Below are 25,307 nucleotides of genomic sequence, written 5' to 3'. Positions count from 1 at the left end.
CCAGCAGCCCTTAAACTAATATCGACGTTAATATAACGGTAAACATGACGGAAAAATCATATAAACCGTGCCACGAGCTATTGTTTAAGCCCGAAAGAAAAATGAAACGAACTAGGGAATAAATAACTGGAACTAGAAGGCACACTAAATATATATTTTACGACACGCACTCTTTCAAAAAATTCTAATCCAATGCGCAGCCATCTTCGCCAGAAAAGCAAGACCTCAAGTTAAATACTAAATCCCTCCAGCACATTTCGCTAAGCGATGAGCAATCCTATGCATGCCAAACCTCTCTGTCGACCAACAACGCCGCTCGAGAAACCCAAACAAGTCGTCGCCGCGTTCCCCATTCGCACGCTGGTACGGCGTCAATACATTTACAATTCTAACATCCTCCACTTTTGTTCAGCCCGGCGTATTCGAGCGAAACCCCCCAACAAACGCGCTGCCCGATCTCTCTCAGCGAAACGCCAACGCGCTTCGAAAACCCGCACAGTCCTAACAATGATCGAATCCGCGACTTTCGAAACGGCAGGCAGACGGTAAGACCCTGCGCACCGAGCGCAGTTGTGGGAAACAAATACAATGCGAGAGAGCATCCCGTCTCCGCGGTGCCGCAAAAGCGACCGGCACGCAGGGAGCACCAACAGCAGCCTTGGTGCACCGCCCAGTCTGCACCTTCAGCCAGCGCAGCTACACAGGCGCGCAGTCGAGGAAGGACTGGCGCGTGGTGCAGACAGCTGCGGACACCGAGAGGGAGACATAAGGAAGCAGCAGCCGAAGAAGAACGGGGAGGTGGCGGTAAGACTTCGAGGAGACGGCGAGGAAGGTCGGCGGGGAAGAACTCGCGCAGCAAAACTCGATTGAAGGATTGCAGCCGGCGAGGTAGAAGTTCTCACGAGTGACTCGGCAAAGGCCCTTCCATTACCCTCTCCTGTCCTCGCCTCAGGTGGAGAACGAGAGAGAGGCCGAGAGAAACCTGGAGGAGTAGCAGTAGAAGCAGCAGTAAAACTGCGCCAGGCATTCATTTTTAATGGCGGAGACAGCACCGCGGAGCAGCCTGGGCCCGAGAGCCCGATGATTAACGCGTATACCTCGACGGCCGTAGTAACCCTACGCACCCGAGGAACGCTCCTTCTTCGTGGGTCCGCCTAGCGTGCCGTCGTTTATGGATGAGGACACAAATCCTCCGAGAGGCGAGCCAGCGTCGGAGGCTTCCGCCAAAGTGGCTTTAGCCCCTCCCCTATCCGCCTTCTTCATCTTGCTCATCTCGCTTCGCCCTCGTCGCTGTAGTGAAAGCGACAAAACAAAAGTTTGCCGAGCCACCGTTGGCAACGACCGATATTGATGCGAGCGTCACTTTCAGGGAGGAAAGCCGGTGAAAGCTATAATTCTACCGGCTTAGACAACACTGTCAGGTGTTTCACCCTAGGAACAGCCACATCGCCTGGCATACGTACAGCAGGAAGTTCATATTTAAAACGGCACCGCCACGAATGGGAAGGCTAAAACGGTACCGCGCTGTATCTGTGACAGTGCACCTCCGTCTATATTGTGTAGCTTCTGAACGTCGCACACAGATTACTGTAGTTTCCGGCAAAGGTGTCACATACTGGCAGGACTTCTAACCACACCACGCGATGAATAATACTGCCGCCTCTTTTTTTATTCACGTAGAAATACAGCCCTATCGTATAGAAGGATATCGCGAAATTAGTGCGGAAATTTTGATCGCCACCACTGAAGAGTCAATAATTGAACGAGGGGATGATTTATTGACAAACATGTCGTCGCGTGAGCGATGTTGGCACAAAAACGACTGTCGCAGGCAGTAATAGTTGACAAAGTGAAATGTTCAACGCGTTGTTCGGAGAGAAACCAGCAACGGGAGCATCATCTTCGTAAACGTAACATCAATGCGCAATCGGCGCAAATAGCTGACATCTACCTGAAGGCAGCGCCGAGAAGCCTAGCTGATATCAATAGGCAGCTTTCGAATTTGCGTACCTGAAGCGCCTCGTTCTAGTTGAGTGCGTCTGTACCCCTTTTGCTTTCTTTGGTCTACCTTTACTGGTATAAATTATAACTCCCTAACTTCTGTGCGCCTGTGATTTCGCATGTGTTTAGAGTGAGTGAGTGAGTGAGTGATTCATTGAGGGAGCGAGCGAGCGAGTGAGTGAGTGAGTGAGTGAGTGAGTGAGTGAGTGAGTGAGTGAGTGAGTGAGTGAGTGAGTGAGTGAGTGAGTGAGTGAGTGAGTGAGTGAGTGAGTGAGTGAGTGAGTGAGTGAGTGAGTGAGTGAGTGAGTGAGTGAACGAGCGAGTGAACGAGTGTGAACGAGCGAGTGAACGAGTGTGAACGAGCGAGTGAACGAGTGTGCCAGTGAACTTGTGCACGCACATCTGTGACCCGCTCAGCATCGGAACCAAATGCGAGCGCGCGCGCGAAGGAAGCGCGTTCCAGTCTGTGCACAGTTGAGGGTGGAAGACAGCGCGGCAGCAACAGAAGTCGCGGCAAATTTCCGCCAAGTCTCTGTTTTTGCCCCTGCGCTGAAAAGGCAAACCTCGCGCAGAAGTTCCCGAAAACAGCGTCTCGCCCAAAACGGTGCCGGCCAATTCGATCTTTTTCCACTCGAAGAACTTCGCGCATGGCGAGCGCATCGCTTCGCGACGAACAACAATAATACAGGCAAGCAACGCAGGGTACTTCCCAGTGACAGCAAGAGCCTGCAGCGCCGCGAGCAGTTTTACGATGTGCCCCCGCAAGAAGAGAGAAAAAGAAAGAAATACGGAAGAGGACAAAAGCAGCGCCAACAAAACAATGCACCCAACCTGTAGGCAACGAAAATTCGAGGCCGCACTCGCTGCTGCCGCCCCTCCCCCCTTGTTCCCGCCCCGAGCGTAGAGATCTCGAGCAGACGCCTGGCGGCAAACAGACCAGCCTAGTTTGCATATTCCTTTGCCAGAAAAAAAGTAAAGAGCAGTCCGAGGCCCCGAGCCCTTTGCTATTCGCGAAGACCACGCACACTGGGCCCTCCTTCGCCATAGTTTGAGGAGGCGATTGCTTTTCTATTTCTTCCATTCTTTCTTTTTTTCATCTTCACGCACTCTTTTCTCAAGACCGACATATCGCTGCTTGCAGGGCGGCGTAAAAATGCGGAAGAAATTGCGCTGCGCGCCAGGCGTGCACCGAGAATATCATGAAAAGGCGAACGGCTGCCGCCGTATCTTTGTCGTGGCCTGTTTCTTTTTCGTCTTAATTTGATCTTTCTTGCCATTTTGTTTCCTTGCTTTAAGTTAAGATGCGAGAACAGTAATACCGTGGCTAAGGAAAGAAGAACGAGAAAGAAAACTTTGCCCCATCTGTTTACGCTGCCCACATGCCACAAGCCTGGGAACGTTCGGAATTTCAGCTTACGCATATAGGCGGCAGAATTAATGTCCTCGCAACGAAGTGCGGACCTTGTTCGAACCTCGCTTTTAGCGACACCTTGTGATTACGCGCTTAAACGAAAGCGCGCTAAAAGAGGAATACTAAAGATACGTAAACGACGGTTCTTGTGTTTAAAAAAGAAAATACAGCAAACAAATGTACCTCTAGCGGCTATGAAAACGAAAATTTTCTTAATGGTAACTTCAACAAAAGAGATTCACAGAAGTAAGGGGCAGCGTACTTACATTTCTTAGGTGCCGTGTAATCTATATGTTACTGCACGTTACGAATATATCCTATACTATTATATCTATAATTACTTATACAACTATACCTCACAACTGCGTTAGTCGTGGCCCGCGTCTGCCTTTTATTTTCATGCTCCATACGAATAGCATCAAATCCCGCCCACAAACTTTAAATGAGGAGTCGTTTCAACGGGGGAAAGTCGACACCTTAAAGTTCATTTGAGAGGTTTTCACAAGCACGCGTACCTTGAATGAGGTACTTGTTTCAATAAGCAAGTAAACACGTGTTGTTGTTGAGTTCTTTTTCTTTTTTTTTTACGTTAGCGAGCACGCAGATCCTCAGTGCACACTGTTCCCTACTTCCACGCATAGTTTGCCCTCGTTTAACGCCACAAAGGCGAACGTAAAATTTTTGATACGATAAGCTTGACATCTCATAATTCCTGCTAGAAAATGTATCTTTATGAGTGGCAAATCTAACGCATATCGCATACTACGTATCTGATACGCAGTAGCAGTGGTTCGCTACTGAATATCTCAAAAAATCAATACCTATTTATTTACTACAGAAATCACCTCAAGTAAGATTTGAGTGTCTTTTTTTGCGACATTTGGTATAGATTGTGCAGCCTTTTTATTTTTTTTGGCAGACAGTTTTCTTTGGCCATGTCCACTTCCTGCACTCAGCCCCCCCCCCCCCCCCCCAACCTCCAAGAACTGACCCCAACAACCCTATTCTCGCTGGTATCAAGGAAAGGAGCGCCGCCCAGAAAAGCAGACCCCGCAAATCCGATTTTCGGACTCGCCGCTCGCCCCATGTCCTCGACTGAACCAGCCGAATGACGCGAGGATTACGTATCCGATTTTCGTGTCACACTCCCATCTCTCGAATCCTCCCGCGTACTTCGACAATTCGCTTTTCTGCTCTCTTTCTGCCACTCGCGCCCCCTCCCCACCCCCACACTTTTTTTCTTACGGTTCTTTCACCGAGAACGAGGCTACATCTCAAAAGAGATAAGCGAGCAGACGGCAACAGCAGCAAAACGGCCGTCTGCTAAACTGCCCCGCTGACATCGGCAGCACATCCTTCGTTTTACCCTCTCTGGACCAGAGTTGATACGAACAATATGCCAGAAAAATCACACAAATAAACGTTAGGAGAGCGCTAGATGGCGTTATGAATAGAGAGCGAATGTATGCATCGCACACTGTAGTTGATATGGTGATGCAGTAATGTTGCTTGGTCTGACACGTAATGCGTAGGGCCGATAACCGGTGGTCAACTAGCGTTACGGAACAGGTGTAACGAGGCTACGTGACTAAATGTTGAAATTTGAAGTAATATGACGCAGACAGTTGGCACAAGCTAGGGGTAGCTAGAGATGGCTAGGACAGGCCTTTGTTCTGGCCTCTCGCACAATCGAAAACACTTCCGAGGAAAAACAGACTATTTCTGGCGACGATTCGTTCCTAGCAGTGGCGGACACCACTAACTGTGGCGATTTTAACAAGGCTTCTGTAGTTCACAGTTCTCATATTCGGCGTGGGTGCCACAACTGTGGAATCGAAGATAGGTTACTGCTCTGGGCTCGCAAAAATCAGAAGAACTTCCGAGGCTAGCCAAAGTTTCGAGGTACTGAGTTCGCAATCTCGCAGTTGAATTAACCGAAGTCCCAGTTATTTTTTGTAGAATGCCTTCCAATCAAGCTATGCGATACGCTGACATGCATTAGGGTATAAATATTATGGGGTGGAGATCTCAAAACTTGCGCTGGATTCGCCAATTGAAGCTGGAACACCTTCCACCTTCAATTCGTGCGCTATTAAAACATGTACCACAAGCTTTCTTTTTTTAATTTAGTGAGAAAAATTAAGGAATAAGACCCCACGTTGAGAAATAGACGACTTATCAAGTCCGCAACTGCTATGAATGTTGGCAAAGGGAAAAAAGCATCTTGGCCTCATTTACGTACATTTCATTTTTGGAAGTAACCTTCGTTGAACCACACTTGAAAAAGGCGATAGATTTCTGTTCTCCGGTTCAGAAAAAGTTTGCGACAGACACGCACAAACGGAGGAAAGACAAACACTCCTGTCTGTTTTTTAACTTTCCTCAGATTCTAGTCTACCAGTTAGCGCTCAATGTTTTTTAACGTTATGAAAACAAATAAATCAAAGCGCGCTGACGCCACCTATCAGAAAAAGTGCGGCGTCAGTTGGGTGGATTATGCTCTTCTGCCATTTCCGACAGCATTGGTGACGACGCACCCCACCCCCAGTAACTGCGCCTGTAAAGTACGCACTGTGCATCGCTCACCTGCATGCGGCGAAGCGCGCACACCAGGCGAACACTACCTGCGCTTAATTATATGTTTGGACCTGCAAGGCTTCAGCATCGCTCAATACTGTTTTGCGGGAGCCGAGATATCTGCGACAAGTAGATCACTCTCCTCATAGAACACTTTTGATGTCCCGAGGAAAGCAGTCATTTGACGACAGTTTACCAGCTCACGCGTTCTACGTGCTTGCGCCTATCAAAATACGCATTATTAATAAGCCGAGGTCATGCGTGCTGCAGGGTGTCACGAAGCACAACCATCAGCATCTATGCGATAGATTAGACCTTAGGCTGCCACATAAATGAGCTACATCACGCTGCCATGCAAGGCGTTTAAACTTCCGATATCGAAGCTCGCAACCTGACCTGCTCACCACTATTGCTCTGCAGTGAACATTTTTCAATCTATTTCTGTGTCATCTGTTGAAAAATATCGGCAGTGATTTCCGGAGAGACGTGTGCTCGTCTGTACGGATAGTAAATGGGGCAGCGCTCCAAGCGAGGTTCATTGTCGACAATGCGTTCAAAACAATTTTACGTGTTTCCTAAATCCTGCTTTTGATAATTTCCTCTAACCCCTCGTTTCAAGCATGATGAAACTTCAATTGATGAAGTTAGCCTAAGGACATATTATTGTCCTGTGCCTCTCCGTGAACGACCCATTTGTAACCATGTTCCTGTTGACGTATAAACATTATAAGTTTTTATTGTCCTTTTACGTTCATGTGTCTTTCCAGCTATTTCGTCGCTATACAGGCAAGTTAGACGGGCAGAATCTAGTGCCTCCTAACCTTCGTTATCAGTATGCGTATGAGCACACTCACGCCATACCAATGGCGTCAACGTGCAGAGCACAGCTGGCGGCGACGTTTTATGACGCCATTTAGAACCAGATCTAACAGAAGTATAGGTGCAATGACAGACTGTGTTATTAACGTCTGGCGTAATTATGTCAGCAACTACATGATCAATCATGTCACGTCAACTTTTCTCCTTGGACGAGCACTTTCAACGAAAAACAATCCTTTAACCCTAAAGAAGTAAAACACAAAAAAAAGATGACAAAAGCACAATTTACACCCTTAAGGGCTCCATCTTGTCCCTAGAGAACAACCGTGATCAATTTTGCGTACCCTTCCTTTATTTAACACTCTGCGCTCTCAGGTTTCGCGTAAGGGACACTATGCCAGGCCGATAGGCGCTCGCCGTTCACGATGTCAAATTACCGGTAGCGCAGCGTTAAACGAAAGGGACGCAAGATGACCACTACTGTTGGTACACAGGAAGATTCCCGAACGGTGAACGTTGTGCTTGAACGAAGCTTGGCAAGCTGTAGTCACGGTCGCCGCTGTTGGTCTGCTCTGCCCGTCCACAGCATTCCGAAAAGAGGTAGCTCCGCCGTTCTAGGGGAAAAGCCTGCAAACTAACGATCCTCCCTAATTCGGGCCATAGCCTCTCAGACACAGGGACTCGCCTATCCTGCCCGTTCTCGAGCGCGCGCGGTGTTTCCACAAAGTGGCAAACACACGCCCTCCCTCTTCCCTACACTTTCCCGCACATCCCGTTTCTTCTCTCTGCCCTAGGTCAACGCGCGCGCCTCATTACCCGGCTCCTCCCTCCAGCATTCTAAACGTCAGAACGACCGATAGCAGAAGAGGGAGCGAAAATGCAGCGTCACCTTAAGAGGAAGCTTTAGCTCGGGCCCAACTCCGACGCGGCCTATTCAAATACATGTAAAACGCAAAAAAGTTTTTATGAGATAACCTCTGGACAAATTTTGATGAAATTTGTTGCATTTGAAAGAGAAAGTTAAATTCTAGTGACTGTTGGAAGCGGAATTTCGATTTAGGGCTTGAATTTTCTTAAAACGATTTTCAAATATTTGACCGTTTGAAAAAAATAGAAGCACCAAGTTTACAAATTCATAGCTCTGCATCAAGAACTGATATCGCAGATCTGTAAAAGGCATCCATTAGATCATTCAAAGCGGATAAATTCAATATGTCATTTTACATCTTACGTGAATTTGTTACGTTGGTTACAACGGTTTTGCAAAAGTTGTATTTCACTATGATTAATTCTTTTTATATTCATGTGTATCATATCAATTTTGTCCGCTTTAGATGTACTATTAGATGCAGTTCACAGTATTGTATTATCATTTTTAGTGGTTGAGTTACAGAGTTGTAAACTTGATAGTTTCGTTTTCTGAAAATTTCCGATTTTTGCCAATTTTTAATAAAAAATTAACGATTTAACTCAAAAATTCGAAACCAACAGTCACTAGATTTTAAGTTTGTCATTTAAATGCAACAAACCTCGTCAAATTTGGTGCAGTGGTTGCCGAGAAAAACGAATTCTCCTTTTACATGTATTTAGATAGGAGCACTCGAGCTAAAGCTTCCTCTTAACGGTGGCCCCGTGCACTCGGCGGGGTGGGGGGGGGGGGGGGGGGGGGCATGCAAATCTCGACTTTCAGAGAGGACGGTGCAGGAGGGGGATAGGTGCGTCTACGCCTCTCGCGAACAGCGCACGCGCTCCGACGGTGCTCTGCCATCAAGGTATACAAGCGCCCTGCACTGTCGCCGTCACACTTGAGAAGATCCTCGCCCAGTCGGTGTTTACCAAAGGACACGTTTGGCACCGGAAGGCGCAACACAGACAGCGGCGGAAGCGGAAACATGGCGCCCGTGTCGTCGTTTTGTAGCATGCCTGCTTTTTGTGCTCGTAGCAGCAAACGTGTCCTTCAGTAAACGACGCCGCACTTACCCCGAACACGCCTTTTTTCATTACCCCGCCTACGGCGCAGCAGAGTTCTGGTTGGAACACGCTGACTGTCCTACAGCTTTATCCGCCTTCCTTCCGAGGCACTGACTGTTGCTTCTCGCGGGCCGTGTTTGTTAACACTACGACGCTACAGATGTGTCCTCATTGTTCGGGTATTGCCTGATGGCGGCTGTAGGCGCGGTAGCCAGTGCAAGCGACCGAGCCGTAAGCGCGCCTTTATTTCTCTATTAACTGCTCGTAGCTGTTCCCACTGTCGCCGTCTTCCTTCCATTATAACCGGTGGTACAGCGAGGGGGTCTCCGATTTTATATTGTCAAAATTTTACTGCACCCCACTTAACGAATGTCATCGTCGACTGCCCACTCCTCCGACCCTGGAGCAGGCTTTCGTGAAAGGGACAGTTATCTTCTCGGCTGTCCTTAGAAAAGCTCTAGCGAGACCGCGGGCAAGAGGAGGTGAGGGAGGAGAAAGAAATATCTCCGTGAATTCGCTAAGGCGATGCGCGCTCTCCTCCGCGATCCGTCCGATTGCTCGGGTACGCACGCACGCGTACGCAGACGCGCGCGTTACACTTTCAACCCGGGGCGCGTGCCACGGGATCCGGCGAGCGTTCTCGCATGCGAAGCGCCGCATTTGCATTATTCATACGCGGAAAACTGCCGCCAGGCAGCGGTGCCACCCCGCCGTTCAGACCGCGACGACTCTTTCAGGGCGGTTCAAAACGCGCGACACGGCGGGGGCAGGGTTGAGAGGCCCTTTGTTGCCGCCAGACGGCGAGCGCAGATTGTCACTTGAATGTGGGCCGCGGTTTTGCGCTGACGATAGAGGACACCGTGCCACAGAAGGCTAGAGACGGGGCATTGGGAAACCGCCCAGAGATTCGATTTCGTAATGCGATCTTCATTGTTATGCATATCTTCAACTCCCAACCAAAGAACCGGAATCAATCGTCACAGGCGCCATGCTCCTTATTATTCAGTTCAAATACCCTTCTAGCTAAAATTCTAAAGGAACTATTACTTTAAAGCAGAGATGCGCAAGAAATATGCACTTGTTTTACTCTTCCGCAACTTCCATCAGAAAATACGAGCTTTCTAGGAAACCACACTGACAAGTTCAGTTTTCAAATAAGCGTGTCTCACTCTCGCGCAGGCTGAAGCGGCGCGAGAGTGAGACGACAGACACGCGCGCCTCCATCGCCTCAGACGCAAAACTACTCGCTTTACACGGACGCACTGTACCGACAGGTAACAATTTGCAGGACGCAGAGTGATGCTTAGGATAGCAAATTAAAGGCGCGCCACTATCACTCTCTTTCTTTAAGGTCATTCTAGTTAGCAGAAAGAAGTTAGATGATAGCGGGGGTGTTTCGCTGAATGCGCTAAGGGCAAGCCATACAACTACATGAAACGCTACTTGTTGCAGTAAGAATGAATACTCGCCTGGAGTCCTGGCTAACGCGCTATAGTCGAATAGTAAATTTAACACAACTTGCGATAGTCGACCGGGCGTCAGTCAGCCGTTTATTCCGGACGCACAGTTCAGGCGAAGAACATCATGACGGGACCGAAACTGGAGCACCGAACTGCTTTTGCCGATCACCTGACTCATGTACACCGCCGGCGAGAATGCAAATAATGTACGTTGCCAAACAATAATTGCGGCACACAGTAGGCACGAGGCTCAAGAAAAGACAGGAATCCGGCCATATTACTGCACCGCTAGCATCAAGGCCTGCAATCTACCACCCCCACACTTCTTTATTTTTTTCCTCAGCTAAGGCAAATTTGAATTTTATTTCTGCCTTATTACGAATCAAGCTGTTATTAGGGCAACCTCAGCGACCTTCTCAGAACACGCCTCAGCGATCACCGCACACGGCAACCGGAACATCGGCATTCCAGGATAACACCGCGCCACTCAATGTTGGACAGATGAATCTACCCATGTTGTTTGATGCAGTTAGAGCAAAAAAAAAATTAAATTATGGGGTTTTGCGTTCCAGAACCACTTCCTGATTATGAGGCACGCCGTAGTGGAGGACTCCGGAAATTTCGACCACCTGGGGTGCTTTAACGTGCACCTAAATCTAAGTACACGGGTGTTTTCGCTCCCATCGAAATGCGGCCGCCATGGCCGGGATTTGATCCCGCGACCTCGTGCTCAGTAGCCTAACACCATAGCCGCTGAGCAACCAGGGCGGGTACAGTTAGAGCAACTGTCACAGCTCTACCTCAGGCGAACACCCTTCCAAAGGTTAAGGCACTGTTGTCTATGGATATCATGAGAAGCCAACAAACACTGACACCAAGGACAACATAGGGGAAATCACTTGTGCTTAATAAATGGAATGAACAAACGATAAATTAATGGAAATTAAAGTGCATGAAAAAACAACTTGCCGCAGGTGGGAACCACAACCTTCGCATTTCGCGAAGGTTGTGGGTTCGGTTCCCACCTGCGGCAAGTTGTTTTTTCATCCACTTTAATTTCCATTAATATATCGTTTCTTCATTCCATTTATTAAGCACAAGTAATTTCCCCTATGTTGTCCTTGGTGTCAGTGTTTGTTGGCTTCTCATGATATGACTAATAAAAATCGGGCCCCTCGGTTAACCCGCTTTCTTCTCGTTAATTACATAACGAGGATCTTCAATCCGGCAACATTGATGCGTTCAGGTAGCATATGTGGGTTTATTGACCAGTTGCCTTCACCAAAAAAGATCACGTTCTCGTGACGCCTGCGGCAACAAGGACGTTCCACGTCCGCCGCCAAGGTCTGTGAGTGGTGGTGCTGGCTAACCCTCCCAGGGTTTACTAGTACACATAAATACCCATGAAAGTGGATGGGGAAACAGCGCCGCGGTAGCTCAATTGGTAGAGCAACGCACGCGGAATGCGAAGGTTGTGGGTTCGGTTCCCACCTGCGGCAAGTTGTTTTTTCATCCACTTTAATTTCCATTAATTTATCGTTTCTTCATTCCATTTATTAACCACAAGAAATTTCCCCTATGTTGTCCTTGGTGTCAGTGTTTGTTGGCTTCTCATGATATGACTAATAAAAATCGGGCCCCTCGGTTAACCCCCTTTCTTCTCGTTTATTGCTGCCTATGGAGGCATTAATGAGTCAGCTCTCCACATCAGCGCTACCGGATGGAGACTCTGAATAATCGTTACGAAATTGTCCTAATATTTCAGTGGAACACTAATAGCATTCGATCCAAATCGGTTTGTTTTCGCAAGCTAGCTGAAGAGTACAGCTTCCCTGTGCTGTGCATACAAGAGTCGAGTACGTGATCACTTTCATCTTGCTAATTACGTAATGCACAGATCCTCTGGTCCAGCTAGAATCAGTAGACCAATGCTCTGCGTTCGAAAAGATTTGCTCACTATCCTTGTTTACTTAAGCAATTCAGATTTTGCTTAGCATATCGCCTGCAACGTATACTTCGCTAAAATATGCGTGACAGTCGTAAGCATATGCCTGCAACCATCGAGGCGTATCACGATAGATATATTGGTTAATACTTTTAGCATCAGAAGATCAAAGATTATCACATGTGGGGACTTTAACGCACACAACGTAACATGGATGACTAGTCACTGTGATGGCCATGTGAATATCGCTCAAATGCGCAGCGGAAAAAATGCAATCTGTCAGTATTGAACGATGGATCTGTGACATTTAGGCGAGCATATCGCTACGCCAGTTGCACAGACGTAACACTGCGCTCTGACGATCTTGTTAGCGATTCTGCGTGGACCACAGACGCAGAAACACGCGGAAGCGATCACTTCCCTATTATTAAATCACATCCACGAATAAAAAAGTAGCGCGAAACGAAGCTACGTGAATAAACTGGCAGCTCGTTCCTGAACAGTTGTCCAGTCGTGTAGATTGTGAAGCTGACGTATAGAAACTCGCATTAGTGATACAAGAAACAATGTAAATGTGTACGAAACAAGTGCCCACTCCTGATTAGCGCACATCATTCGATGGAGAATATGAACATTTGAGAGCTGTAACAGGAAGAGCAGAAAGGGCTTGTCGCCGGAGTGGAAATATAGAAGCGTATAGAAATTCGCTCCAGATCGACTCAGTCATGCGCAGACGACTACAAAAATGAGGGGAAGAAAGATGGCGTGAATTTTGCGATACGTTGTCTCCAATGACCCCAATTCCACGAGTATGGATGACTATTCGTACATTAAGCGGTCCTGCTGTTCAAACACAACATTTCGTTCTCTCGCAATAGCTAAGAATACTTCGGACTTATTGGTTGATGAGGCATTCTGCAAAGCTATAACTATAACAAGCGTATCTATTAATTGTGCTGAGTTTCAATGTTCAGCCAAAATGGTGAAACAAGAAGTTCCCGTGTGTTTTCAATCACATAATGTACAATTAGACTATGAATTCTCTATGATTGAGCTAAAATGTGTGCTTGGATCTTGTAAGACAAAGACTGCTGCAGGTTCAGATTCTATTATCTAAAGTATGTTAATAATGGTCGACAGGCACTTTTGGCGTCACTCAATGAATCGTAGGTAAAGAAGTGTGTTCCTGACTCTGGGAAAACAGCACGTAAGATACCTTTATTGAAGCCTGGTAAAACTCCTCTTTGTCATGAGTCTTTTCATCCTGTGAGTCTGACGAGCTGTTTATGCAAGGCTTTGGAGAAAATGGTTGACACTAAGCTACAATGGTGGTGTGGACAAACAGAAGCACTTCGCCATCACATGACGGGATATCGAAGACGGCAATATTCCATGGATACAATTTTGGATATTGTTGCGCATGTTGAACGTGCACGAGCTAAAATAAATGTCACAATAGTGGTTCTTTTAGACATCAAACAAGCCTTCGACACAGTCAGCCACGCTCAAGGAGGCTACAGTGGATATTGAACTTCTTGAATGGCAGATCAATATTTATTCATACAAGCCAAGGAAAAAGTTCCCCTCATAATCTTATTCAAGGAGACCCACAAGGCAGTGTCTTCAGTCCGTTTCTCTAACTGTGTGATGTCAGATTTAGCGCGGAGATTTACACCGGCACTACACTACTTTATATATGCGGTTGATGTTTCTATTTGGGCGGCTGGATTAAGTAGCAGCCCTGTTCAATGAACTTTGCAAGAAAGCCTAAACATTGTCGACAAATTCTTGAAGAGGACTGGAAATGCCTTACAGTAAGATAGTTGTGCTACCGTTCAGCAGAGCCTATCTAAAGGATTTTCAGCTCTTCCTTGCGGGACAACCTTTAGATATAGTGAAACAACACACGTTTCTGGGGATTATACCAGACAGCCAACTTGCTTGCAGTTCTCACATTAAAGCCCTAGAAGAACAAATAAACTCAATAATAAGTTTTCTTCGACGCGTGTAAGGCACGACGTGTGTATGGTAGGTGTCATCCCTACTTAAAGTACATAATGGACACCCCCCCCCCCCCTATTAAGCAAAAGCTATCATTATTCCCCTGTTCTGCATGGAATCTCCCGTTCATCTAAAGAGAGAGTTAACGATTAATACCTAGGAGCCTTAGAGTACAGTTAGGCATACCTCGAGCAGCCTCAAGTTCTTTAGTAATTGCAGAGGCACGTCGTCCTCCATTTCCTATTATCAGGACAGTTTAAACCTGTCGACACTACTTTCCCGTTTCAGTGCAGCAAAAAAGGCACCCCCAAGCAACCGCACTACTTGAGAGAGACAAGGCGAACATAGGTACGGTAATTCAAGTGCACGAAAAATCTACCACATCTGGAATTTTGATTCTCATTTCTCCTCACCTCCATGCAGAATCGTCGCGCGAAAAATCTAACTTTGGGTTTAAAGAATTATGCGCAAACGAGATATGTTTACGCTGTCAGCACAACAACTAGCGTTATGCCAGACATACTTTCGATACCCTGGCTATATTCATGTGTATACGGATGGTTCTTGCGAAATGAATTGTTTTACATCTGCCTTTGTCATTCCAGAATGTAACCAAATACAGACGTTTAAACAATCTCACACGCGATCATCTAGAACCCCAGAGCTTCGTTGCATTATTGTCTTTGCTGCGATACATAAAGTGAACGCGAAAAGAAGAAAAATGGGTCATCCTTTGCGACTCGGAGGCCGTTTTGTCTTCACTTCATGGCGACATCAGCAATTCGCAACACATGGCGTTAATTTACGAGACACCGAAGGGACGCTGATAAGGAAAGCTTTTAAGCAGGCCATAGGCTTGCCCAAAAGCATCAGTACAGATAGATTGATGCAGCTGGGCAAGCACAACACCGTGGGATAATTGATTGAAGCTCAGGAAAGAGCTCAGTTGGAAAGAATAGCCAACAGCCGGATTGGCAGAAGTATACTAGATAAATTACAAATAAATTACCATAAGCAGCAAGAATTCAAGGTTGCGTTGGCGAGAGAGGTCAGGAGCAGCATTCAAATCCCAATTTTTCCGAAAAATATGCACCCGGAATTCCATCAGGACAGCAGAAGGAGCAAAACTAAAGCTCTACTCAACAATATGGCAATTGCGAGGAAGCAGTATTCATGGACGCCGTGGAATATTTAAATCAAGCGTTGCAGCAGTAGCACTTCATACAACAAAGCAAGCGTACACACGTGCTCAATCAAAACCGGGGTATCTGAGGTTGTGGAGGAGGCTGCCATCGCTCTGGCTATTGCTTCTCGCAAATATAGATACATTGTTAGCGACTCTCAATCGGCTATACGACATTAGGCCAGAGGACGGATGTGAGTTGAAGCTGTAAGAATTCTAAATAGTAAAGCCAAACTCATATCATCTAAGGTATTTTGCGATAAGGAAATCATTCGGTTCCCAGCCCATACAGAGTGCGAATCCACTGCCACCCCCAATCTTAACGAGTCTGCCCATCATGTTGCGCGAGGACTCAATAACCACGCCTGATAGGAGGGGGGGGGGCACCTTTCACGCAAGAAACCGGCTCGGGGAAGTCCGCCGCGGCGACCGCGCTCAGTGAGCGTTCACTGTACGTATTCGGTAAAGAGATAGCACCTCTAAACAACTGTGCGCTTTCTATTTGCCCAAAAATATCGTTTTCAAACTAAAAATGTCCAGAAGGGCTCCCGCGTGGTGTTTTTATTTAGCGCTCACAACCAAGCCGATGAGGAGCGCGTCGCGTTATCCCTCATACTATGCAAGCGCGGCGCTTCCGACAGATGGCGACTCCGTAAGTCCTCGCCGCCTATACTATGGTAATGCGAAATAGTTCAGAGGGGAATTGCAGTTCCACCGGATGAACTAGGGACGCGGTGGAGAGCCGCACTGACTAGCTCAGATCTCCAGGACCAACTCTGGACCATCCAGGAAGCCCGGGAAGCCACCAAGAGACAGCGTCTCCCTGCTGCCCCAGGCTCGTCCTTGACCCAGGCCATCAATTTGCGGGATATTCAATAAAGTTGTCACATACACTGAACGAACTCACAAGAGCAATTGAAGGGAATTGCACAATAATGTTCCAATAGACACTTGGCCACTGCAATATCTCTGGAAATGCTGCTGCAGACAAGGCAGCGGGACAAGCGCGTGAATAACACCTCGCATGGTCTCCCTATAACGCAAGGCCAATTGCGGTACATAGACATATCTCCGCCCGTGGTTGCAAACCTACACGGTTTAATCAGAACTCGAAATCTTCAGATTTATTTCACACTGACCCATCGTTTCAGCTTAAAATCCCGCCCACATTAGATGCAACCAGAGCCTAAACTAAACTAAAGACAACACTTCCTATGTACCATATAACAGTAAAAAAGAAACTGTTCATCATTAATACTATTGTGAGTTGCAGCTTTCCAAGCTTCATAAAAGAAAGTGTCCTTCCCAGCAGAGCCAATTCATCATACTGCCGCAAACAGTAACTACTGTAAGCAAAAAGAAAGCACGTTACCGACTATAGTACATTTATCGCTCGCACAATCCCCGCGTTCTATTCATATGACCCCTGGGCAAGAAAAAATTAGGAAAAATATCGGACACGTCCCCAAGAGAAGCACGACGAACACATGGAACCTACAACGTGAGCAGAACGGAACAGCAGGTGCCCCGCAAAATCGAACCACGCCCGCGGGGAGAGGCCCCCCGCCATGTTTAGCGAAATAGGGCGCAGAGAAAAGAATCAGGAAGGAGAAAAAAAGTAAATAAACTTAAGCAGAAGAGGCAAACGCGCCTCGACAATTTCTTCGCCGTCAACGTCACTCGACACACGCTCTGCGCACGCATCAGGCTGCCGCCAAGTTTTGTTGACAGAAGGCGCAGGGAAAAGAAGGAAAGAGGGAGCTTTCCCGCAGTGCCCCGAGGGCAGCCTGACACATCTCCCCACGTGGGAAGGGTGCTGCGGGAAAGCGGGATAGAATAGGAAAGAGGCAGGACTGACTGATGCAGCACCTCATGGGGGGAAACGTTGGGGAAAGAGGGACTAGGAGGGACTAGGATAACCCTAAGGCACGGCGAAAAGCGACGAGAAACGATGCAGAGGTGCAGCAAAACAATTGATAGGAAAAAAAAACAGACGGGACGGCGAGCAGGCAATGAATCCCCACCACGAGGTGGCGTGCGATAGCCGAAAAAAGATACAAATGCTCGCCGAGGCCTGAAAGGAACCAGAGGAAACTGGAAGTAATGAAACACAAAAAGGTAAAAGAGCGGAAGTGGAGGTGTTGCGCGAGACGCCACCCACTGAGCTCATCTCCAGAAACTTCAGCGCATCCGACAGCCTTATTTTGGTTGTTCACTACTCCCTCCACCCCGAGGATGCGAGATCAACGTTAAAGCGGTGAAGGGCATCGAGGTGCGCTGGGATGAACTACACATAACAGCGAAAGAAAGGAACACATTTGCTTCTATGCTGTGTAAGGTGCTGCGTTTTACAGGGAGGGGGAGGCGCGGAAGGGGGGGCTACCCTATACGCCTGCTCTTTTTCCCTCAAGGAAGGGAGGTGTGATCCGGCGTGACACCTCAGCGTCTCGGGCTTTATGCAACGTGCGATATCGAGAGATCTTTATTGTCTGACACATGGGGTCCTACTCACGAAAGTTACCTTACGGAAGAGAGAAGGGAGAAATTTCATTGATAATAAAGCCGGACGCTTGGCAAGAGAAGCGTCTTTCTCGGCCTCCTAGGCCACACTGTCTTGCGTAGGAGTTCCCTGATTGGCTAATTTCGGTATACTGCCACTGAGGAAAGAGATGGTGCCACAACACGACGATCACCGAGGTTGACGTCGATAGCAGATGGCACTTGTATACGATATAGGTGTTTCTAATACAGGACGCTCGTCCGGCACCGCTTACCATGGTTAGCGTTGGCTTGGTTCCGCGAGGTTTTCGCGCCAGACATTTATCACAGCGGCTTAAGTACTGAAGAAAAGGCGACGACGGTTTGCGCGAGACATGGCCGGTGCTGATGTTATGACCACCTGTGCAACTCGGCATGCGTGAAATTGCGACAATAACTCGGGTATTCAAAAATGCATCTGAACTTGAACAAGCCCATGCTTTAGTATATATGAACGTGCCCAGAAACCTCAATGCGTTTACTTCAGCGCGCTCACAATAGACGTCATTTAGATCAAGTCACGCATGGACTTCAAGTTAAGGTGAATTTTGGGGTTCGCGGATTGCAACAGCGCCCCCACAATGTCACAACTTCACTCACTCCCTCACTAACTCAGCTCAACTCACTCGTTAACTCACTCCGTCAACTCAGCTCACTCATCACCCACTTCGCTCTGCCAGACCAGCCACGCGGCGTGCACCGGTGTCACTCCGACCATCGCCTCCACGAAATCCCGAATTCCGCTCTCTTTCAGGATCGCCTTGTCCGTACCCGCGAATCACCCTTCCGAGCCTAAAGCGCATTTCGAGGCTCTATGGGACACGGAATAAGCAATGCCAGCAGCCCCAGACACAGAGCGAGAACCTCGAGATCCAGGCCGAGGATGGAAGATCGGGGGCGTGAAAAGCGCTCGATCAGATCGTTGCGCAAGTTGGTCGTAAACAACCGCGTAGAGATAGCGCGGCTGGCGAAGAAAGACCACCCGCCAGATGGAGCACGCAGGGAGTTAGTAGGAGGGAAACACCGCGTGCCAGGTCGGGAGTGGGATCGCGCGCGATCGCGAAAGGAAACGTAAAACAACATGGCCCTGCGCGCCAGGTCGGGCGTATATGAAACGAACGCCGGAAGGCAAGAAGAAGCACCAGACGCCGTCGCTCTGGCGTGGGAGGCAAGCGAACGCCGGGGCCCAGCGCAGTATACCGTATATACTCGAGTAAGCGCCGCAATCTTCGTAAGAGCCGCAACCACATCTTGCGCCACCCTAAGTAATATATATATATATATATATATATATATATATATATATATATATATATATATATATATATATAGTGATACTGTCAAGGATCGTTGGGATCTTAAAAATTGCATGATTTTTCAAGTTTTCAGTCAACGGCACTGGAGCTCTGGGCAAAAAGAAAACATGGTGCCTTACAGCTTGCCAAGTTACTATGCAAGGCCGTAACATTCAACAAATACTACCTGGTAATCTGCAAGTCAGCGGCGATGCACTGTACAATTTAACGGAATCACACGCCATGATATTTCGGCCATGCGACAAAGCTGACACCCCTCAAAGCCAGCAAAACGACGGCACTAATTGTGGATTACGCAGCTAAGCCATAACCATTGCATGTACTAATCTCCCTTATTCAGAGCAACTGCGGTGCAATTCTTTTTTTCATGTAAAATGACCCTAATACCTGAAGTTTCCCTTTTTTTTTCCTGATAGCAGACACCCTCTTATCTGCATATCTTATCTGCAGTCGGGGGCATATCTATCGCCGCGGAGATTGCACGAAGGATGACCGCATCCACGAGTGTACTGCCGAACTGAGTCGGAGCAGCGGCAACAGCGTTGAGAACCAGACGGGTACCAGGTGCTATAGGAGCGTGAATGAAAATAAAGGCGTTACAAAAAAAGCGGCGCTCGCTCGTTTCGTATAAAGATATTGAGGCGATCACACGTGGCGGGAAAAAAAGAAAACTGCTCCAATATCGCCCGCCTCCGTGTAAGGGCCGCAGCTCGTCAAGATTGCGAATAAAATAAAACGCCACCCTTACGCTAGTGGATGCGGTATAAACGTGAGAGCGCAAAATATAGATAGGGGGAACGCGATGGGCGGCCAGCTCGGACCGGAAGGGAAGCGCGAAAGAAATGAAATATTGGATACAAAAAGAAGGGAGCGGCCTCGACTGGGGGCTACACCTATATACCGACGCTGTGAAAAGAGCGAGGATAGCGAGGCCCGCTGGGGCGGCGAAATCGATTGAGGCCTTCCTCCCGAAATACGTGAAACACTGCGATACAGTTACGCGGGAACGATAAAGAAGAAAACAAAAGTGGGAGAAGTGGCTTGAAGGGGAGTGAGGAAAGAAGTTCAAACGCACACGTGCGTGCGTGCGTGTGAGCGAGCCAGCTACTGCGTGCCAGCCGGCCGAGTTGCTATATACCGCCTCCCCCCCGAACTACGCCATAGTGACGCTGATGCCTCCACGACGACAAAGCTGCCGCGCTTTTCATGCGCGGCGATTCGCCGCCCTATCTCGCAAACTTTTGGTTTATTAAGCGTCTCGATATTTTTTTTTTTACCCTGTCAAACGCTTTGAACAGCGAAGCCGCAGACGACGCACGAACGAGGGAAAAGTTTGCGAAACGCGAGAGAGAAAAAAAAAAAACAGGAAAAGAACAATAAAGGAAACGCTCGACTACAAAAATCACGAAATGTAATCAAAACTCCGCAGAGGCAAAACGCGCAGTAGAAGTCTTCCCGCATGCCGCGGTATTTTGTGACTGCTCTATATACCCCAGGGAAGCAATATAGCATAGTTTGGATTCATTGATTCGTAGAGTTTATTTATTCGTTCCAAACATCCCAAAGCCACACTTGGGCTATGAGGCACGTTGTAGTAGTGGGCTCCAGATTAATATTGAACATCCGGGTTTGCGTTAAGTTAGGTCGGGCGATAAGATTAGAAAATTTGCGGCAACAGGTTACACTCCCAGACAATTTTCCTACTAGGCTTGTTGGTACATGGTCATTTGGAATAGTCAATGCACGACATCCAAACTGAAATTTGGGCTAAACTGTACAGATTGATCGCGATGCCATAGGTGCCAAGCCAGAATACAGCAACTAATAAATAAATCCCAACTCGCCACAAGCTAGAGATTATAATGCGTCAATACAATACAGTTTTGTAAAATGATTATCGGGAATAAAATGGATCACTAATACGCCAGGATAATGCTAAATGGCAAAAGAAAAAAATTACCGACGATTACGTTACTTCCTAATGCGAAATTTGAGCGCAGCAAATAAGCTGTTTCACCTTTTGGATAGATTGAGGCAAAGAAATCGAGCAACACATGTATGCGCTATCACATAATTTTTTTTTTATTTTTCACACGTATTCCTTTAACAAAGACTCCACTAACAGTTCTTGACAGTCATGAAGGAAGCTTTGTGGTCGGAGAAATAGACTGATATATGTTCGACTTGGTACACCAATGCTTGATTCTCAAAGACGAGATCTATACAAGTGCCTCGCGAGGTTGTCACAGCCGTGGGGGAAGCAGAGGCTAAGCGCGGCCGCCGAGAAGACCCTGCCGTTCGCGCCGCCGAAGCGGAGGCTCATCGCCGCCGTCGAGAGCAACCAGCAGTAAGCGAGGCTGAAGCAGAAGCTCATCGCCGCCGCCGAGAAGACCCTGCAGTTCGCGCCGCCGAAGCGGAGGCTCATCGCCGCCGTCGAGAGCAACCAGCAGTAAGCGGAAGCGGAGGGGGGCGGCGTGTACACCCAGCGGCAAACGATGGGGGCAGAAGCGCGCGCAGCAAGCGGACAACACGATAAAGGGAGGAGGGAAGAGATAGCAGCGACTGACTGATGCCTTTGACTGATACTCTTTCTGCATGGCGGCGACGGTGTTCTATGCAGTCACGTTATCTTGACTCTCTAGCGGCGTCAGCGGCATCCAGCGGTATCAGTCGGTCGCTGCTAGCGCTGGGGGGATGAAAGGGGGGCGGAGCTGGTTACGAGGCCGACGACGACGCCGACGACGACGCCGACGACGACGACGACGCGAAACCCAGGAACGGACGCCAAAGAGCTGCGCTCTAAAAGGAAGCCAAACATTCTGCTCACGCAAGATAGGCGTACACAGAGATGGCTACGGAAGACGCCTTCGGCCTGCAACAGACATGAGTTACTGCTTACCATTTGTACACATTCCCAAGAAAAAATAGTGGAGCCTCACCTGGTTTCCTAAAGGAGGTTCGCAGTCAGCCTATTAGGTGTTGTTTGTCATGAAGAACTGGGATTAAACATTACTGCACTACTACCTTTTGGAGCCTTGGCACTTGGATATTACCACATGAGTATTTGTTCGCTGCATTTGATTTCTCTTTTCTATTCCAGTGAAATAAAACGACTATGCTGTTGAGTTTTAGATTCGCCCTGCTGCTCTGTTCAATATCCGTTTCGCTGAAATCAACTATTTAAATTTTTCATTAGTGCAGTCTTACATCTCACCATTACTATTTGTTTCATAATTTTGTTTCAGGTAGTCTGACTGCTTACTTATGAGCTATTGTTTTTTTCCGGACTTTTGTATGTTTTCGTTCCTCCTCTTCGAATAAGTATTTCGATTACGCTACGTCTCGCCGCCCGATTGTTGGCCTATCCCTTCAAACGGTAGGCGCCAGAAATGATGATAATCACCATTCCTGTTCTGCTACCACTCATCACACCAATGTTTCCATCTTGCTCCGAATTTCTCTGTCTTGTTAGCATGGTAACAAGTGCTCCACCAATGCATCTGCTTTGTTGTCCCCAAATCAAATGGTACTTTTGATTGTCACGTAAACATACGCAATAACGTAGAATTCGATATGATATGCACATACCCCTCCCCCCTCCACCCACCCTCCCCTCATTCAGACGCCGCCTAATTCTGCGCGTAGAAAATTGGCTTCGCACACGCACTGTGAATTTTGAGGCAGTCGAGGCTCTGGCTGTTGCCAGGGTGGCGAACCCGCGCACGTTGGAGCACGAGGCCGCTGTATCCCATGCCTGAATGCGGCAGCCGCGCTTAGACGAGGGCGAAATGCAGTAACGCTCGCATACTTAGGCTTAAGTTCCCGTGAAGAATTCCGGGCATTCAAAATTGATCCGTAGCCCGCCAGCAGAGAATGTCTCGAAACCGTATAGCGCTTTTTTAAAACGTTAAACCCGAAGAATCAAACCCCGTTCCTTATATTTATCAATCCCCGCCCCGAGGGATGAAGCCTCGCTTATGCTTGAACGCGCAACACATAAATAAAATAATTAAATTATGAGGTTTTACGTGCCAAAACTATGATCCGATATTTGGGCACGCCGTAGTGGGGGACTCCTGAAATTTGGACCACCTCGGGTTCTTTAACGTGTCATAAAGCGCGTAAACAATAAGTTTGTGTTTGATTCGATTTGATTTAAATCAGATATGTTCGCTAGCATTCTATCGTAGGACTATCGCCCAAAAATAAATTGCTCACCGATTAAAGGATCGCAACACGATCTGATATGAAAACGTTATGGTAGTAAATCAGCTTTCGCAAAGAAGCTTCGTGTAGGACAAACAGAACTTCCATGTAGGCCAAACGGCAACTCTTCATGGAAAGAGCTGGAGCAAATCGACCCGTTCGGTAATTTCTGTGAATGTACATACGTCAGTCAATCAAATGCCCCCCCCCCCATTCCAATAATACAAATAAACAAAAAAATATGGCAAGTTAATACTCTACACGCTCTTTGTACTCTTCGTGCTTTTCACTGTACACAATAATAATTATCGCATTATCGTGCACATCAGCTTCTTTCACGTGCTCTGTCCAGGACCAACTGAGCAGTAGCGCCTGTACCCCCCCCCCCCCGCCTTTTTCTGAAAAGTGGCGGTGGAGGTGATACACAGCACATATTGCTGTCTGGTGTTCAACAAACGACAGTCCTCGAAAGCGATCCCTGTATGTGGCCCCCCGTGTGCTGCTCTGCCGTCTGATAAGCTCCTGCAAATACGCCGTGTTCAAATCAAACAACGCGCCCGCCGGCGAACCAGCCGCGAAAAGCAAGCTGCAGACCCCGCTCGTCTGCACGCGGCAGGAGCGGCATCTTGCTTCCGCGGGGCCAGCGGACGCGTCACGACACATCGATCCCTCCGCCGTCATCGCCGCTGTCGCCGACAATCGACCCGCTACGACGGGCCGGACACCGCGCAGGCACACCGGCGGCAAGTCGCGTACGTCGCACTGCACGCGCTCTTCCTCTCCGCGTGGGAGCGTCAAACAAAAAAAAAGCAAAGAACAGAAACGAAAACACATTTTTCTTGCCGACGAGAATTACCGGGAAAGGGGGGGGGGGGGTGTCGTTGATGGCGTGAGGTCTGGGAAAATGGTAACTCAGTCTGGCACCAAAAGTTTCAGTGAATGCGAGTTTTTCGCGTTGTCGTGTGTTTCACTATGCACGCCAGGTCCAAAGCGACATCACAAGGGTGCTGAAAGTTTCCCTCAAGGGGATCCTGGATAGGGCGGCCCTGACCCGTACTTTAACCCTCGAGTAGAAGGGCTACAACAAGGTCACCGCCACCTAGCTGCTCCGACAATGCGACGGTGGCACAAGACAGAGATATGTACGATCTTCACGACCTCGTAACACTAACGCAAACGCCTGACAGCCGGGAATGAGCAGCGGAAAGCATAATTGCCTTTCCCGTACATATTTCCCCCTTTTTTTTTAGACTTTCTTGCAGTATGGCCTGTTTATTTCCTCGTTTTTTGCCGTTCTGGTCTTAGTGATGCTGTAGATCATGCACCTATAACAGCTGGCCCAACTCGGCACGTTAATTACCTACTTCAATCTTGACATCCGCCTCCCCCCCCCCCCCCCCCCACCGACCTCATCGTCACGAAATTAACATTTCCCTCCTTAATCAGCCTCCCTAACCCGGAAAACTCAACCTTCTACCACAGCCAGAACGAGGCACAGTCACTCGGGAAAGAAAACAAAAGAAGCGCGCACGCTCGAATTTGGTCCCTTTATTTTCGATTACGGTACCAGAGAGGTCTGCACCACTACGCTCCCGCACAAAAATGGCACACCGCTTCCGCACAAACTGCCTTACTCGATGCGCTCGCCGTTTGCCAACCGCCCAATCGATAGAGCGGCAGCACCCAGTTCCATAGCGCCCCCACCCCTTCACTTCACCCCCCCCCCCCCCCCCACCTCCACACTCGCTTCCACACCCACCCCCGTCGCCAGTTCGTTTTGCTCCGTATCGCCATGACTACAGGCACAGCAAACGACGAACGACAAACGCTATACCCGCCACGGAAATGCGGCCACTCCATCATTACCAGGAGAAAGAGA

General features: G+C 48.2%; 1 protein-coding gene and 1 non-coding gene across 7 annotated transcripts in view; one reads left to right on the top strand and one right to left on the bottom strand.

Moving 5' to 3' along the window:
• The window catches only part of fne (ELAV like RNA binding protein found in neurons), a 204,415-nt gene that overhangs the window by 66,056 nt on the left and 113,052 nt on the right, over nt 1-25,307 (bottom strand). The window lies entirely within an intron of this gene.
• Nucleotides 11,666-11,738, top strand: TRNAP-CGG (transfer RNA proline (anticodon CGG)). The gene has a single exon. It is a non-coding gene; the product is annotated as a tRNA-Pro (tRNA).

Source organism: Dermacentor variabilis, chromosome 10 (assembly GCF_050947875.1).
Source record: "Dermacentor variabilis isolate Ectoservices chromosome 10, ASM5094787v1, whole genome shotgun sequence".
NCBI classification, from domain to species: domain Eukaryota; kingdom Metazoa; phylum Arthropoda; class Arachnida; order Ixodida; family Ixodidae; genus Dermacentor; species Dermacentor variabilis.
This window is presented reverse-complemented; position numbering and strand designations above follow the sequence as displayed.